The sequence below is a fragment of the Vombatus ursinus genome, unplaced genomic scaffold (genome assembly GCF_900497805.2).
Source record: "Vombatus ursinus unplaced genomic scaffold, bare-nosed wombat genome assembly UNPS02014786.1, whole genome shotgun sequence".
Lineage (NCBI taxonomy): Eukaryota > Metazoa > Chordata > Mammalia > Diprotodontia > Vombatidae > Vombatus > Vombatus ursinus.
Genome location: NW_020954564.1, coordinates 51,129,542 through 51,146,502, shown reverse-complemented (window position 1 = coordinate 51,146,502; position 16,961 = coordinate 51,129,542). Strand labels below are relative to the sequence as shown.

Here is a 16,961-nt window from a genome sequence, read left to right as displayed (position 1 = left end):
GTTTGTCAAGAAGGTAACACACCACCATCTCTCCCCATATACCTGAACCTAAAATAACCAAAATTATACCTCAAACAGGAAATGGGTTTAGAAATTTTTTTGAATCCTTACAGGTCTAAATATATAGTACCACAGTTTTCTATTTGGTTGTGATGCTCTTTGGCTTTTAGGATTTCTGCATTTGGTGAGAGTTTAGATTAAATTACATTTTATGTCTAATTCAACTCTAAGATTACAAAAATTTATAACATATTGAGATACTTGAGGGAGTTTATACCAAATGCCCTTAGTTTTCTTTATAGGCCAGGGAGGTTTGGAGGAAAACTACTACATGAATAGTTTGAAATTACAAACCCTCATAAAAGTTACTTACAGTGACTCCAATGTGGTTTTTTTCCCTCACTCACCTTTGCAGTTACCTCTTGAGATTTCTCTCTCTACTATCCAAGGCTCTTGTCCTTGTTCCAACTGGGAAATCACATATGGTTTCGAACCTTGATGCCCTGTTTATATGGAAAAACAAAGAATTTGGGTATTTGTGCAGGAGACAAAGAATCATCCTATAAAAATCCAAATCCTTTCTTCTTCAGGGACACTGAAGGATGAGATCATGGCAATATCAAAGATATCCATTTCAGACTTTACAAAGTATAGACCTCTTAAATGGAAAGAGGGAGTAGAAACACCCTGTTCCTGTACCCAAAAGGTAATCTCAAAAGGGATTAGGATTTTTTGATCACTTAATTCCAAGTAACAATACAAATAAACACTTCAGAGTCCTTTCCCCCACACCTCCTCATGTATACACATTTTAATATCTGAGAAAACAAAGATATTCTAATAGGCAGACTGACCCTGTGTCACAAAAGAAACCTACTCTTACCCAGTGAAACCAGGTTCCTGTAGTTCTCCAGCATTACATCCCTATACAGGTATCTCTGACCAGAGTCCAGCTTCCCCCACTCCTCCTGGGTGAAGTCCACAGCTACATCCTTGAATGTCAATGATTCCTAAAATGCCAAACACATTTCATCTCAACCTGAGGCCATCTGTTAACAATACTGAGAAGACTCAGCATTAGAGGGAATAGACAGGGTTATATGTTCTGATAAAGTTTAGGGATCTGAGAGTTCTAAGCCAACCAAATTGTTTCTTTCCTATTATGTCCTTATGCTGGTGACCACACAAAAGACACTAAACATGTGTAAGACATGGTCAATGTCCTTGAAAACATAGAGTTTTGCCTGGGAGAAAAATATACACAGGACGAAATTGGAGAATAGAATACCGTACACACAGTTAACCAAGAAACTGTGTGAAATAGATGGTAAGTGCATATGAGCCCAGAGAAGAGACTCACCTGGCTTCAGGGACAAGGGAAGACTTCACAGAACAATGTACTAATGACCAGTGACTGCCTGAAACTGCTACTCACTTTGACTAATTTTATATGTTTCAGAAAATATCCAGAAAATTGAGGTATATGCTGCCATGCACTAGTCTAGGAGTTATTTATGTTCCTGAAAACAAAAATACAGAGGTCTGCTGTCTCCCTAGGGTATATTTCTAAAACATGACAACAGAACCTCCTAACAACTATCAAAACACAGGACTAATATCTCCTTCTAGTGATTTACATGGAAATAAAAAATACTGCTAAAAGGAGCCCAGAAGGTTTTTTGCCAAAGCTTACAAAGTCTTGGTGAGAAATTGAAGATCATCGGAACATGGATGATGTTTTCATCACTGCTGCCTATTCAAGGTGAGGAATAAGAGAAAGCAGATTTGTGAAGCAAATGGCTGCTTAAAAAGATGGCATCTGAGAATGAAATTTGGATTTCTGGACCACAGTTTAAGAAGCTGAGTGACAGACTTATAAAGCTTCTATGGGAACTATTAATTGGCTTGGGCTTTTCATGCGCAAAAATCGTTTCCTCTACTCAAAAACACAACTCTTCAAATTGAATTCCAGCATCTGCTGCCAGTGTTGTTATATGAGGTGCTGTCATCATAAAGAATCACCTGCCCTCTCCAGTTCCCTGTCAGACCAATACATTCAATCCAATGGCACCTCATGTGCTGTTTTGGCTGATGCCAATGGTAGACTGCAGGGTAACTACTAGCTTTCACTTCCCAAATTCACAAGGACTTAGATCTGATAGGATCTAGACCCTACAGACCATAAAACAAGTTGCACCTACTACTCATAGGATGACCAATCAAGGGACTATGTGATTCAGGGACCATTCTCAAGGGATTGGGTTAGGCTACCAAAGAGGCTGTATCTTATGTGTATGTCCTTGATAGAAGGAATTCCCCAGGCCTGAATGAGGCTACCCACAGCGAAAAGGTGTTCTTTGAGAGACTTGAGCGTGCCTATGTGAGAAACTTATTACATTCTAAAAAGAGGCAAGAAAGACCCAAACTCAAGTCCTGTCTTTGACACATACTAGCTGGGAGACCTTGAGTAAGTCACTTAACTTCTCAGTGTACTAGGCAACCCTCTAAGACTATAAGTTACAGAGAAGGTGACAACTTTCATTGGTAGGGGGAGTCTCCTCACCTGGGAGTTCCCTACACCAATGAAAACATAGATCTAGTCACTATCCCTCTCCTTCTCCTCAGGAAGTTTCCAACCTAGAAGTGTATGTGAGACAGACAAATATGCAGTACTACATAATAGAGAGTAAACACAGTGCTTAACAGAATACAGTATGAGAAGGCCTGTATAATGGCAAGTATGCAAGACCAGAGAGGAGAGAACATTCCAGTTGTATATCAATGAAGAATCTGTGGAAGAGGTAGCATTTCATCTGGGCCTTATAAGGAACATTTCAGAAGGCAGAGAATGGAAGATGGTGTAAGGCAGAGCAAACATATCATTTCTTAAAATAAACAGTAAATTTGGATCTAAAATGTACATCCTCTTTACTACAATGTCAGCAAGACCATAATGTTTATTTCATCAGTTTGTGGGCATATATAGGACAACAAGAAGACAGGAATTCACTCACAAGAGGTTGACTAGGATGGTGAGAAAACCAGAAAACGTGCCATGCCATAACTAGTTGAAGGAACTGAGGATGTTTGGATAAAGAAGACTTATATGGAAGCAGAGTATCTGTCTTTAGGTACTTGACAATCTGTCACATGGAAAAGTGACTAGACTTTTTCTGCTTGGTTTCAGATGACAGAATTTGTAGCAATGGATGGAAAAAGCAGAGAATTAGATTTAGGCTTGATGTAAGGAAAAAATTAACAATCAGAGCTGTCCAAAAGCTGAACAGGCTGCCTTGGGAGGTAGTGAGTTCTTCATCATTGTAGGTCTCCAAACAGATCACTTGCCAGGGATACTCTCTTCTGAAGTGTGGATTGCACTTGATGACTTCAGAGGTCCTTTCTAACAATGAGAATATCTGGAACCTGAGCCTAGATGTGAAATGACTTACTCTATCTAGTGTTAAATGACTTACTCTACCAAGGTTACACACTGAATTAGTAGCAGTGTCAGAAAAAGAACTCCATTCTCCAAACTCCCAGATCAGTTGCTAAGCAAAGTCAATGTACATATTTAATTTGGAGCCCAGAAAGATAAAATGATTAAAGGAAAATCAACGAAGATTTATTAAATGTCTACAATGAATATGACAAGCTAGATACTGGGGCTACAAAGACAAAAATGAAACAAATCCTTTACTTAAGGAGTTGACATTCAACCAGGGGTGATGCAACATGTACACAAGTAAACACAAGCATACACAAAGTAATTTCAATTTCAGTATGAGAGCATTAGGGGAGAAGGCTCCATATAAGTGGGAGTACTTGAGCTGTGCTATGTGAAAAATATAACCTGTTTAAAATGGCCATTTAAAGACATAGGCCCCAAGAAGACACTATGGTTAAAAATGTGAACTGCCAGTGGATTGGCACGTGTGTACACATAAGCACATACTTGTGTATATATACATATAGACTCACGAGTTATAATTGATAAAAGTTATTTTTTCTTCTACAAGTTCTAGAGAGTTAATTACTTTACTATTGCATCAAATATATACTCATAAATGATCAACTGGACCAATATTTCTGGTAGGTTTTTAACTTGTCCTTATTAACTTTTACTCCATCTCTAGCAGGAAGTGTCTTCCTTCCTTCAAGGCCAAATTCTCTGCTACCACCCCATGAAGCCTTTTCCTGTACCTCAACTCTAGTTCAGGTGAGTGATCTCTCCTCTGATTTATTTTATTCTCCTCTGTCACACAATTTCTACCTGTTAGAGAGTAAGCTGGGGGCAGCTAGGTGGCACAGTGGATAGAGTGCTGGGCCTGAAGTCCAGAATACTAATCCTCTTAAGTTCAAATCTGGCCTCAGACAATTACTAGCTGCATGACCCTGGGCAAGTCACTTAACCCTGTTTGCCTCTGTTCCTCATCTGTAAAATGAGCTGGAGAAGGAAATGGTAAACTATTTCAGGCTACTATGTCTCTTCAGTTAAGTTAGTCCATACAATTACAATTATTGTCCGTAAGGCAAATGTCTACCCCTTGTGTCGTTAACTGGTAATGCTATACATATCCAACTGGAATCTAGTTACTTTAAATGAGAATCAATCAATCATCCATTGCTGGTGTCGAAAGTAGAGTGCCTGATCAGTACTCTGATAATGGCAAGGGTAGTAGAACATATAAAAATTAAAGTGCTAAATGAGTATACTATGATGGATAAAACAAAGCAGATAGATTTTAAATAATCAACTGAGTTGCATGCTTTGAGAATATTTATAAGTAGTGGTACAGTTATTCTGAAAAGCAATTTGGAACCATGCTAAGAAGAGTTACTTAACTATGCCCTTTGACCCAGCAATACCACTATAAGACCTAAACCTCCCAAAGATATCAAAGAAAGAGGATAAAGTCCTATGTCTATAAATATGTTTATAGCATCTTTTTTTTTATAGGTAAAGAACTGGAAACAAAGTAGGAGCATCAACTGGGAATGGCTGAGTGAAATACAACATTTTAATGTAATGGAATATTACTGTGCTGTCAGAAATGATGAAAGAGATGGCTGCAGAGAAGTCTGGGAAGACTTTATGAATTGATGCTAAATGAAGTGAGCAGAAACAGGACAATTTATACTATAACAACATTATTTTTTAAATGACCAATTTTGAAAGATTTAAGAATTCTGATCAATGCAATGATCAACTTTGGCTCAAGAGGGCTAATGATGGAAAATGCTACCAACTTCTTGACTAAGGGGTGATGTAAAATGAGACATATTTCTGGACATGGCCAAAATGAGAATGTATTGTTTGACCATGCATATTTGATTGAAGGGAAGAGTAAAAAAAAATAAAAAAATAGCATCCAAAATTCTAATTTCAGTTCAGGCCCAGCATCCACAATTCTAACATAAACCTGTCATTCTATTTTAATTGTTTCGCTTGTTTCCAAAGGCTAATATCTCCACAGAGCTCTTTTTGACCTAACATATATTGATAGAGTTCATGTCTTAGTCCAGGGGTCTGTAGATATAGAATATTCCCAGGAAAAACTGGAAGAGTAGTTGAAGAAATACGGGTAAAAATATAAGATATTAAATCTGCTTTTCAATTTTCAAAGTATAATCCTATATCTAAGAATATGTGATACACATATTTCCTATTTTGGAATTTTAAATCATTCCTACCAAACTCCTATTCACATTCCAGTAGAATTTAATTATCTAAAGGGCAGGAACTATATCTTTTTTGACTTGGTGTCCTGAATACCTATCACAGAATATGACATATAGAAGATACTTAATAAATTTTTTTTGAATTGAATCCTACAAGTAGTATATATTTGCACATGAATTTTAAAGGATACTTCATTACACTAATTTTAAATTCTTGAAAAATCTAGTAACTTGTAGTCACCAAACAAGAAGCCTAGAAAACTGCTAAGGTTCCCTCCAACTCAAAAATCACAATATACTATATTATAACCTATGAAAATAATAATGGAAATACCCAGTGACTAGTTGTGTTTTAAAACCAGTGCAATTGAATATGAATGTTTCCACTCATAAGACTATGATCATCACTGGTCTTTGATTTGATACTGATCCATGAAGGATAAAATGAGCAAAATATGAGTTAAGATTCACAGGAAATCAAATAACCTGTGAAGCCTGTTTTCTCCCAAAGCTATGAAAAAAGGCATTCAATTTTTAATTGTGACATGTAAATATAAAATTTGACTCATGATAAATCTAAATATCTAACTACTATAACACTTGGTTTGCTATGGAAAATAAAACCATAAAACTTCAAATTATATATCTAATCTCTCCTAGGACAGACTGCGTTGGGGATTTAATTTTCTTGTCAATGAAGATGTAAATATTAAGTTTCCAGGAAAATACTAATAATCTCTCAACTCAGGTTTCTAGGACAGATCTCAGCAGGCCTTCCCAAACCACTTCAAGAATTCCCAGAACAAGAACAATATTTGAACTTTTTTATATGTGAAGACCATAACTTATTGTAGTGGGGCCTGGCCTCAAATAGTCAGAGAGTTATGGAATTTCAGAACTGGAAGAGACCTCAAAAACTATCTAATTTTCAAAAAGAAACCCCACCATTCAGTCAAAAACCATTTATTAAATGGCTACTATCATCCATTCTTTGCTTGAAAATTTCTAGTGATGGGGAACTCATTATCTCCTGAGGCAGGTCAGCTGACTGGTAGATTGTGAGGATTCCTAAAATCAAGTCTAAGTTTGCTTCTTTGCAACGTCACCCAATTTTTCCAAGTTTTGCCCTCTGAAAGGAAACAAAACAAGTTTAATCCCTTTTCTCTAAAATAGCTAAAAAACAGCTAAAAGGGAGAGCATTGACCTAGTGAATAGAGAGCCAAGTCTCAGAGTCAGAAAAAGTCTCATTTCTGATACTTATTAGTTATGTGATCTTGGGCAAGTCAACTTACCCCTCAGCACCCAAATGGAATTCTGTAACACTATAAGTTGCATCACCTTGATTTGTCCCTCCTGAGAGACAAAGAAACAGGAGACACAGAGAGAGAGAAACCATGAATCCTCACCTAAACTCAAAAATCTCCATCATCCTGGTCACTCTCCTCTGGACATTCTCCAACTTATCCAAGTTCTTCCAAAACTAGGTGCCTAGAACTTAACACAGCATTCCAGATGAGGTGTGATCAGGGCATTCATATGCAAACACAGGACTATCACTGCCTTCTTCCTGAAAGTTGTTAAGCTTCTCACCATAGTCCAAGACCTTACTAGTTTTTTTTGGCTATTATACATGATGATGCTCACACACATTGAGTTTACAATCCACTAAAATCCCCAGATCTTTTCCCAATGAACTGTTGTCTAACCATGCCTCCTCCTTTTTGTTTTTGTAAAGTCAATTTCTTAAACACAACCATACAACTTTATATGTATCCCTAACAAAACTGATCTTAGATTTAGGATCCTTTTAAGTCTTGTCATCCAATGTGTTAGCTACCCCTCCTAGCTTTGTATAATCTGCAAATTTTATTAGGATGCCATCTATTTCTTTATCCAAAACATTAATAAAAATGTTAAATAGCACAGATCCCTGGTGTACTCCACTGAAGACATCTTGTCACATTGACATGGGATCATTCATGATTATTTTTTGTAGTCCAGTCACCAGTTCATAACCATTTAAGAAATCACTATTTAGCAAAAACTGCTGGGAAAACTGGAAAAATGTATGGCAGAAACTGGGTATAGACCAACTTCTTATACTCTATACCAAGATAAAGTCAAATTGGATACACCATTTAGATATAAAGACTGTTACTATAGGCAAACTAGAAGAGCAAGGAATAGTTTACCTTTCAAATCTATGGAGAAGGGAAGAATTTATGACCATACAAGAGATAGAGAATATTGTGAAATGCAAAATGGACAATTTTGATTACATTAAATTGGAAAGTTTTTGCACAAATAAAGCCAGTGCATCCAAGATTAGGAGGGAAGCAGAAAACTAGGAAAGAATTTTTACTACCAGTGTCTCTAATAAAAGCCTCATTTCTAAAATATATAGAGAACTGAGTCAAATTTATAAGAATACAAGTCACTCCCCAGTTGATAAATGGTCAAAGGATATTAAGAGGCAGCTTTCAGATGAAGAAATCAAAGTTATCTATAGTCATATGAAAAAATGGCCTGGATCACTATCGATTAGAGAAATGCAAATCAAAATGACTTTGAGCTACCACATCACACCTATCAGATTGGCTAACATGACAAAACAAGACAATGATAAATGCTGGAGAAGATGTGGAAAAATGGAACACTGATACATTGTTGGTGGAGTTGTGAAATGATCCAAACATTTTAGAGAGCAATTTGGAACTATGCCTGAAAGGCTATAAAAATGTGCATACCCTTTGACCCAGCAATAGCACTTATAGGGCTATATCTCAAAGAGATCATAAAAATGGGAAAAGGACCCACATGTACAAAAATATTTATGGCAGCTCTTTTTGGGGTGGCAAAGAATTGGAAATTGAGGGGATGCCATCAATTGGGGAACGGCTGAACAAGTTGTGCTATATGAATGTAATGGAATACTATTGTGCTAAAAGAAATGATGAGCAAGCAGACTTCAAAAAAACTTGGAAAGATTTACGTGAACTGATGCAGAGTGAAATAAGCAGAACCAAGAGAACATCGTACACAGTAACAGCCACATTATGGTATGACTGACTTTGATAGACTTGGCTCTTCACAGCAATGTAAGAATCTAAGACAACTCCAAAAGATTCATGATGGAAATTGCTATCCACACCCAGAAAAAGAAATATGGAGTCTGAATGCAGACGGAAGTATACTATTTGCTCTCCTTTTCCTTTGTTGTTTTGTTTTATTGTTTCATTCTCATGGTTCCTCCCATTAGCTGTAATTGTTCTTTACATCATGACTAATGGGAAAATATGCTTAACATGAATGTATATGTAGAGCCTAGATCAGATTGTACACCTTCTTGGGGAAGGGGGGAGAGAAGTGGGAGGGGGAGAAAATATAAAACTCAAAATATTATGGAAGTGAATGTTGGAAACTAAAAATAAATAAATTAAAATTTTTAAAAAAGAGTAGTAAACAGTTATCCTTTCTACATCATGGGGATTAGAGATGGTGCCCCCTCGATCTGGAAAAATCCATGTAAAATTTTTGGGCCCTCATCTTGGTACCAAAGAAGAAACTGTATATATTTATGATATTAAAAGATAAAACATGTTGATATTATACAATACTATACACATTTTATACATTTCTGAGTTTCTAAACCTTTTCTGTGTTATCTGCTGACCTTCATGTGTTGTCTGTGGCTTCCACAAAACTCTCAAAAAATTCACATTTAATTTCTTATACTAACCTGCAATTTATCAAAAAAAGGATAGGGAAAGTTGTGATGTGGAAGGGATAACTGTAGTCTCTCCATATCTCTCCAGATTTTCCAAAAGAATAACTTAGACCTTTCCATGGATAGTTATATTCATCTTTACTACCTATATCATTATTCTGCCTATGTGGAAACCCTGAAATCATCTCTACTCTCTCATCCTTTCTACTAAACCAGTCAAAGCTTCTTCAAATACTACTTTCTTTCTTTCTTTTCCCCACCTCAGCTCCCTTCTTTCCCCAAACCACTCAAGTCATCTCAGCTAACCCCAAGGTAAATTTCACATCTCTTCAAGTTGCCATTCAAGTCCTCTACAAAATGGACCCATGCTAAAGAACAAATCTATTTCACATTGCTTCCTAAAATGCACCCTTTGCTCTAGCCAGACCAGTCTCATCCCTGGATTTCTGTTAAGGACATGTTCACTCCAGTTCAACACCTTGAACCATCATATTCCCTCTGCCTGGAATTCCCTCTGCCATTTTCTAACAATATAAATTCTATCTATCCTCAAGTCCAACTGAAATCTCATCTCTTTCAGAAAGCCTTCCTTGCCCTTTCTAGCCACATTGACCTTTTTCTTCTCTCAATTTTTATGACATCGTCTATACCATTTGCTTTGACCTGGTCTTCATGTACTTCCTTATATTATTTAATTTTTACCTATGGTAAAATTATAGTCATCGTTTCATGAACATATTTTGTCTTCTCAGGGAAAATGTGTGGTCTTTGAGGACGAGAATGGTGTTTTCTACTTCTTTTGTCTTGTTCACAGCCCTAAACTCAGTACATTAGAACATCCTGTTAAATGGACTGAATGAATATTGGGCAGAGAGAAGAGGGATCCTGAGAACACTCCCAGTCTCCGAGGTGAAAACATCTGGGACTCAGACTCTGGCCTAGACTTTTTGGGAAGAGAAGATCTAAGAAGAGGAAAGGAAATATTTCCACTCTGAAACTGGAGAGATGAACTCTTCTTTATCCTGAAATGTCAACCTACCTGGGATCTGGTACTCAAGAGCCCAGAAGTCATTCCTTCCCACTCAGTGTTGCCCTCTTGTAAAGGGCAGATTCCTAAACAGGCAAAGCTACAAAATAGAAAATAATCATTAGGAAAATCCTGCCTTGTTTCCCACATTCATTGTGCAGCAAAGGACAGAGGAGTATGTCCCCTGTCCCAACATTATGAAGGAAGATGAAAGTCAAAGAGAACTTGAGAGTAACCTCATCCCAGTAATCCCATATAATACTAATATCTAACATTTATATCCATTACTTACTATATGCCAAGACCTGTGTTAAATGATTTATAATTATTCCATTTGGTAGTTCTATTTTTATCCCAATTTTACATATGAGGAAACTGAGGCAAACAGAAGTTATATGACTTTGCCCTGCCTCACTCAGGTAGTAAGTATCTGAGGTCAAATTTGAACTCAGGTCTTCCTGATTCCAGGCCCAGCCCTCTATCCACAGCAACACCTGGCTGCCCCAGATCAGAGTGAAGGTCTGTAAGTACTCTTCTGGACCCAAACTCTATCAAACATCCTACATCTTAACAACGACAGCTTTTAGTCCCAACCAAAAACCACCTCTCAATATAACCAGATCAGCTGAAGTGTTATTCAGGTGGCTTTTTTTTAATGCTGCTTACTTGAAAACACCAACTAAATCCAAGCATTTTGATGTATGCTCCTGTTAACAAATTCACAATCTACTCCATAAGCCCTGCTAATTACAATACTAGAAAACCCCCTGCCTTTGACTCTTTCTCAGAATCATCCTTTGTGTTAACTGAAGAGAGGGAGTGCAGTTAGCCCCATCAGGGCCATAGTACCCATCTCACTAAGCAAAGTTTCTAGGAGAAAAGGTCATTCCAGATCAAAGAATATTGCACTTTTCTGTACTCAAAAGGCAACTGGTCTAGGACACAAACTCCTCTCTAGCCAACTGACCCTTTGTCCCCACAGTCAGGAATCCTCACCTGTCTCCTGAAGCATTTGGGTGAGATTTTCCAAGGCTAGTTTCTGGATATTCTACTTTCACCCCAATCCTGTTAACCCAAGCAGATTGGTCAGGAATCCTTTCAGTACCAGTCACTTCAACGACCTTACTCAGCATTTTTGGAAATTCTGGGCAAAGGTCTCAGAGGTCGGGAGTGCATGCTCCTCTTGGCTTGAATTTTTGATTCCAGAGTTTGGGGGCTCAGTGGCTCTCCAGGACCTTTACCGAGGAGCTGGAATGTCTGCTTCTTCATTAGGAAACCCTTCCTCTGGTACTCAGGGCTGGAAACCTGTAGACTCTATACTTCGATGCTGTGGACAGAGAGAAAATGATAGTCAGCATACAGAACCTAGCAACCTCAGTCATTGTATGAGTCCTGCATGACACTTCCCAGATAGTCAGAAAGTCGGGCATCCAAATGGGCACCTGATGAAATTCATTCATTCAACAAACACTTCAATTCAATAAGCATTTAATAAGCATTTACTAAATGCAGGACACTGTGCTAGGAGTTGGAGGTACAGACAAGGAAACCTTACTCTGGTGGTGCTTATTCTGTTGGAATGCGAATATATAGTAACTCTGATAGTATCTGTGTACACAATACAAACACATACACACTCACACCAGAGCTCTCGTCTGACACTCACACATTATCTCTTTCTCAGGGGTCGGGAATGGAGGGGTTTAACATGCCCCCTCCAGGCCCCATCAGGCCGGCTGCCGTCCACAGCTGGACAGGAGCTGATGACTTGCTCGCTAAGTACCTGGGACTAAGTCCGGTGATTGGCCTGACCTCCAATAAGAGAGGGTTCGGCCGAAGAACCAACTATGGCGTCAAGCCTGCGCACGCATTACCAGGCAATGCGCGAAAGTACGCTTGCGCTTAGAGAGTCTCCTGGGACTACAACTCCCAGAATGACGCGGGCTGAGCAGCTTCTGTCTTTCCGACTCTCTCTTTCCCACCCCCCACCCCCGCCCCGATTCCCTCTCCATTCTCACTCCGCCTCAATCCCGATGCCAAGTCGTGGCCATTTGGCAACACTTTCCCAGCGCCAGCTCGATCTCCCAAGCCTGAGGTCCGCCACGCCAGAAGCGAAGCTCAGCTTCGGAGAGGGCGCGGAGCGATCTCTCCGCCAATCACAGGCGGAGGTTCTCTTCGGACCCCTCCCCACACACCAAACAATCCTAGTTTTCTCCATGACAACCGCGTCTCAGCCCATCTTTGTGCATTTCACTGTCCAGAGTTTGGTTCCCATCAGGGTTACAAACCGGCCTCGCTTAGATGCTGGGCTTCAAAGGGCGGAGAGAACCAATACGACCCATAAAGGGCGGGGAAGTAACCTCCCGGGGGCGGGGTTAGCGCGGGGGGGGCGGAGCTTTAGGGTCTTTCCCCAGGCGGAGAAATTAACGCCCAATCAATCAATTGGAGATTTGGAGGGATAAGGAGAAGCCATGTAATGTAAAAACTCAAATAGCGGGCGAAATAATCTTCCTTAATCACAGGTCTAATTTTGCCATTCTCCTCATAAAACACTTAGAATAAAACACAAATTCCTCAGCAATCCACGGTCTGTCAAGTAGTATTTATTAAGCACCTGCTATGTACCAGACACGATGCTAAGCGCTGAGGATACAAAGAAAGGATAAAAGCAGTCCCTACGCTCAAGGAGCTCCCCTTTCCTGATTTTTTTCCCCTTATATTACTCTTCATATACTCTACATTACAATCAAAGTGGATTCCAGCTGTTTCTCCAAACTCAGTACTCCAAATATCCCAGCCATATGAGTGCATTTTACCATTCACAGTGCATTCACACAACAGGCATCTAACCTCGTGCCTGGAATGCACTCTCTTCATAACTCAATCTCCCAGAATCTATCCTTTGCCAAAGTTTTCTTTGTGAAATCTTCCCTCATCCTTTTCCCCACCCTGTTAGTGTTCTCTCCTACTTATCTTGTATTATATTTATTTCTGTATATGTTGAAATTTACAGAAATATTGGCATCTAAGATGCCAATTTGTACTGATAGAATTTTCTACACCAATGAAATCACAGGCAAGTTTTTAAAAAATGATGGATAGTAATGGGAGTAGCAATGTTAGCAACAATTATGTTGTTAGCAACAATTGTTTCAGCAGCAGTTGCTAGACAACGAGGACCTCCCCCCCCAAGCCCCACCAAGCCAACTTCCTCATATGCCTCACTAGAACAGCAGGCAAGTCCATAACCTCAATCACATCAATCTAGTTTTAGATATAGACCTAAACCAAACCTTCTAGTCTTAGACATACCACAAAAGCCAGCCAATAAGAAAGCAGCACCAACAGGATACTGAGCAGGATGTTTGACCACAAAACAATAGAAGAGACTTTTCCTAAGTAGATCCTGTGAAGTAATAGCAAAAACTATCCTTTAGGTGAACTTATGATGTAGAGAGGCTAATTATACTATCATTATCATACATTAATACCCCTCTGGTGGGCTTTTCTGTATGCATTTTGGATAGCCACATGCACAGTTCCACCAAGGTGAGGAACCCTCCCCATATTAGCAAAACCCTCCTATATTTTAATATTCATATATTGTATAATGCATATTCCCATATTCTGTTATGCTAATAGCATCACTTGTTCTATAAAAAGCCCTGTCTTGCTTTGCTAGTTGCTGGTTCTTCTAAGGAGTCCAGCCCACCATTAAGAGTGTAATCCTCAATAAATGCTTTTGCTTGGGTTGGAAACAGTCTGAGTCTGTGAATTCTTTCGAGACAACCCTGCAACACACCTTGCCACCTCAACAGATAGGAACTAGTTCAGAGACAGGAAACAAAAGATTGGGGGGGAGATATATCTTAGAATGGAAAGGTGGAAAATGCTAGGGTACCCAAGACTCAGGGCTAAAACTTGACATTTAATATTTTTATAAATTATCTTGAGGAAAGAGTGAACAGTGAAATCTCCAAGCAGCCATAGAGATGCCAAACCATGGAGAATAAATTTCAAGTGAATATAGAGTTTTGAGTAGACAGAAAGATGGAAGTTGAGTTTTAAAGTGGGTAAGTTGGTTAGTAAACAAGCATTTATTAAGCACCCACTATATGCGAGTCACTATGCTAAGGACTGGAGATACAAAGAAAGGCAAAAAACAAAACAAAACAAAACAGTCCCTGCTCTCATGGAGTTCAAGTCTAATAGGAGAAACAAAATGCAAATGACTGTGCAAAAAAAAAGATGTATATACAAGATAAATTGGAGGTAATCTCGGAGAAAAGGCCCTAAAATTGAAGACTGGGAAAGATTGATTTCTTTTTCTTTTTTTGGGGGGGGGGCTAGGCAATGAGGTTAAGTGACTTGCCCAGGGTCACACGGCAAGTAAATGTCAAGTGTATGAGGCTGTATTTGAGCTCAGGTCCTCCTGACTTTAGGACCGGTACACTATCCACTGTACCACCTAGCTGCCCCTGGGAAAGGTTCCTTAAAGAAAGTAGGTCTTTAGCTGGGACTTGAAGGAAACTACGGAAGCTAAGAGGCACAAATGAGAGGAGAGAGGATTGGTTCCAGGTATGGGGGATAGCTAGTGAAAATTCATAAATGCATCGAGTTGGAAGATGGAGTGTCTTCTTCAAGTAACAGCGAGAAGCCCAGTGTCACCGGATCACAGAATAGTTGGAGAAGAGTAAGATGCAAGAAGACCAGGAAGGTAAGACTTTAAAGGGCTTTTAAAGCAAAACAGAGGATTTTATATTTGATCCTGGAGGCAATAAGCAGTTTGCTGAATGGACTTTATTGAATGGAGTGGAGGGTGGCATGGTCAGACCTATGTATGAGGAAGATTAATCTGGGTTTTTTTTTTGTTTTGTTTTAGGCAATTGGGGTTAAGTGACTTGCCCAGGGTCACACAGCTAATAAGTGTCAAGTGTCTGGATTTGAACTCAGGTCCTTCTGACTTCAGGGCTGGTGCTCTATCCACTGCGCCACCTTGCTGCCCCCAGGAAGATTAATCTGTCAGATTAATGCAGTAACTACTGGAGTGGGAAGATACATAAGGCTGTGATACCAACTAGTAGACTATTGCAATAGTCCAGGCATGAGGAGATGAGAGCCTGAACCAGGATGGAGGCAGTATCAGAGGAGAAAAGGAAGTGTATATAAAAGATCTTCATAGTACAAGATATTGATCTTAGAGAGGAAAATAATTAAACTCTAACAATAGGATAATAGCTCTCTGATGTGACCCAAGGAAAGGACCAAGGAATAATGGTAAATGCTACTTGAAGACATCAATCCCAAATCCTATATATCTTTTGGTAAGGCATGGAAATAAAACAAAACATCTCACTACCATTATCCAAATATTTGGGTTTATCTATAGTGTCAAGATATTAGGAGAGACCCTATTTTCCAGAACTAAGGCCCAGCAAACAAGTTGTGCCCTGAGCTTGGCACAACAACAATCCTTTGTGTTCACCATCTGGACAATCTTACACTCTGGCAAAATCACATAGTTATTGTATTATTTTGACCAACATCAGATGTTCTCTGAGCTCTGACAAGCACCAGACAAGCTTGGATAAGTACCGTATTCCAGTCATGAAGCCCTGCTATGAATCAAACTTGTCTCATTGATGCAATTACCCCACACTGTCAGGGCTGCATCTCGCTGCATAGCCCTTGATATGAGTATTGAGATCTTCTCACACTGACTTGGGTCCCCCAACTAAGGGCGGGGCCCTGACACATGTGTCTAATTTGCTTCCTTGCTTGCAAGCTATTTCCTTCATGTTGAAATTAAACTTCTGTTTGATTCCTGACTCTCCTGTCTTTAGCCTGCTTTGTTTGGCTCTGGCCATCCTCGGGTTAGAGGCCAGTTCAGTTCGTTTGACAACAGACAATAAAACCACAAACAACTTATTAGAGTCCTTCATCCCGGGAAGACATAAGGTTAAGAAAGGTCTGTATTAATGTCTATAAACTCTTGTGATAGGTTATGGATATATAAAAGGTGAACTTGTTCATATCATACAATAGCATTGTAAAGAAAAATAATGTTGAAAGACTTGAGGATTGTGATTAATGAAATGAACAACCATAATTCCAGGTGTTGACACTCACTATCCACCTCTTGAGAATGAGATAGAAATTTTTGGACAAGGCCAATGAAGGAATTAGCATTGCTTTACTATGCATATTTGTTATAAGGGTTTTGCTTTCCTTTTCTTTCCACACCCTTTTTGGAGGGAGAATTTCAATAAGGTTGGCCAAAAAAAGGAAAGGGGGAAAAAAGAGGGTCACTGAAAGTCTTTAAAATGAACAAAAGAAAATAGAAGAAAACACAAAAAGGACAAACAGCTTTATAAGTTATGTGTTTAATTTATTACATACTTGAAAAGAAAAGCAAATTGTACATAAAAGAGATTTACAGTTTTGTGTGTTCCATTTTACTCTGCATAAGAAAATACTCATTTTATTTATGGTTGGTTAAATTCTGAATAAAAAAATAAAATTTAATAT

At 38.9% G+C, this 16,961-nt stretch overlaps 1 pseudogene; it reads right to left on the bottom strand.

Annotated features, from left to right (window-relative positions):
* The window catches only part of LOC114047270, a 71,802-nt pseudogene extending 59,522 nt beyond the window's left edge, over positions 1-12,280 (bottom strand).
* Between the last annotated feature and the right edge of the window lie 4,681 nt (positions 12,281-16,961).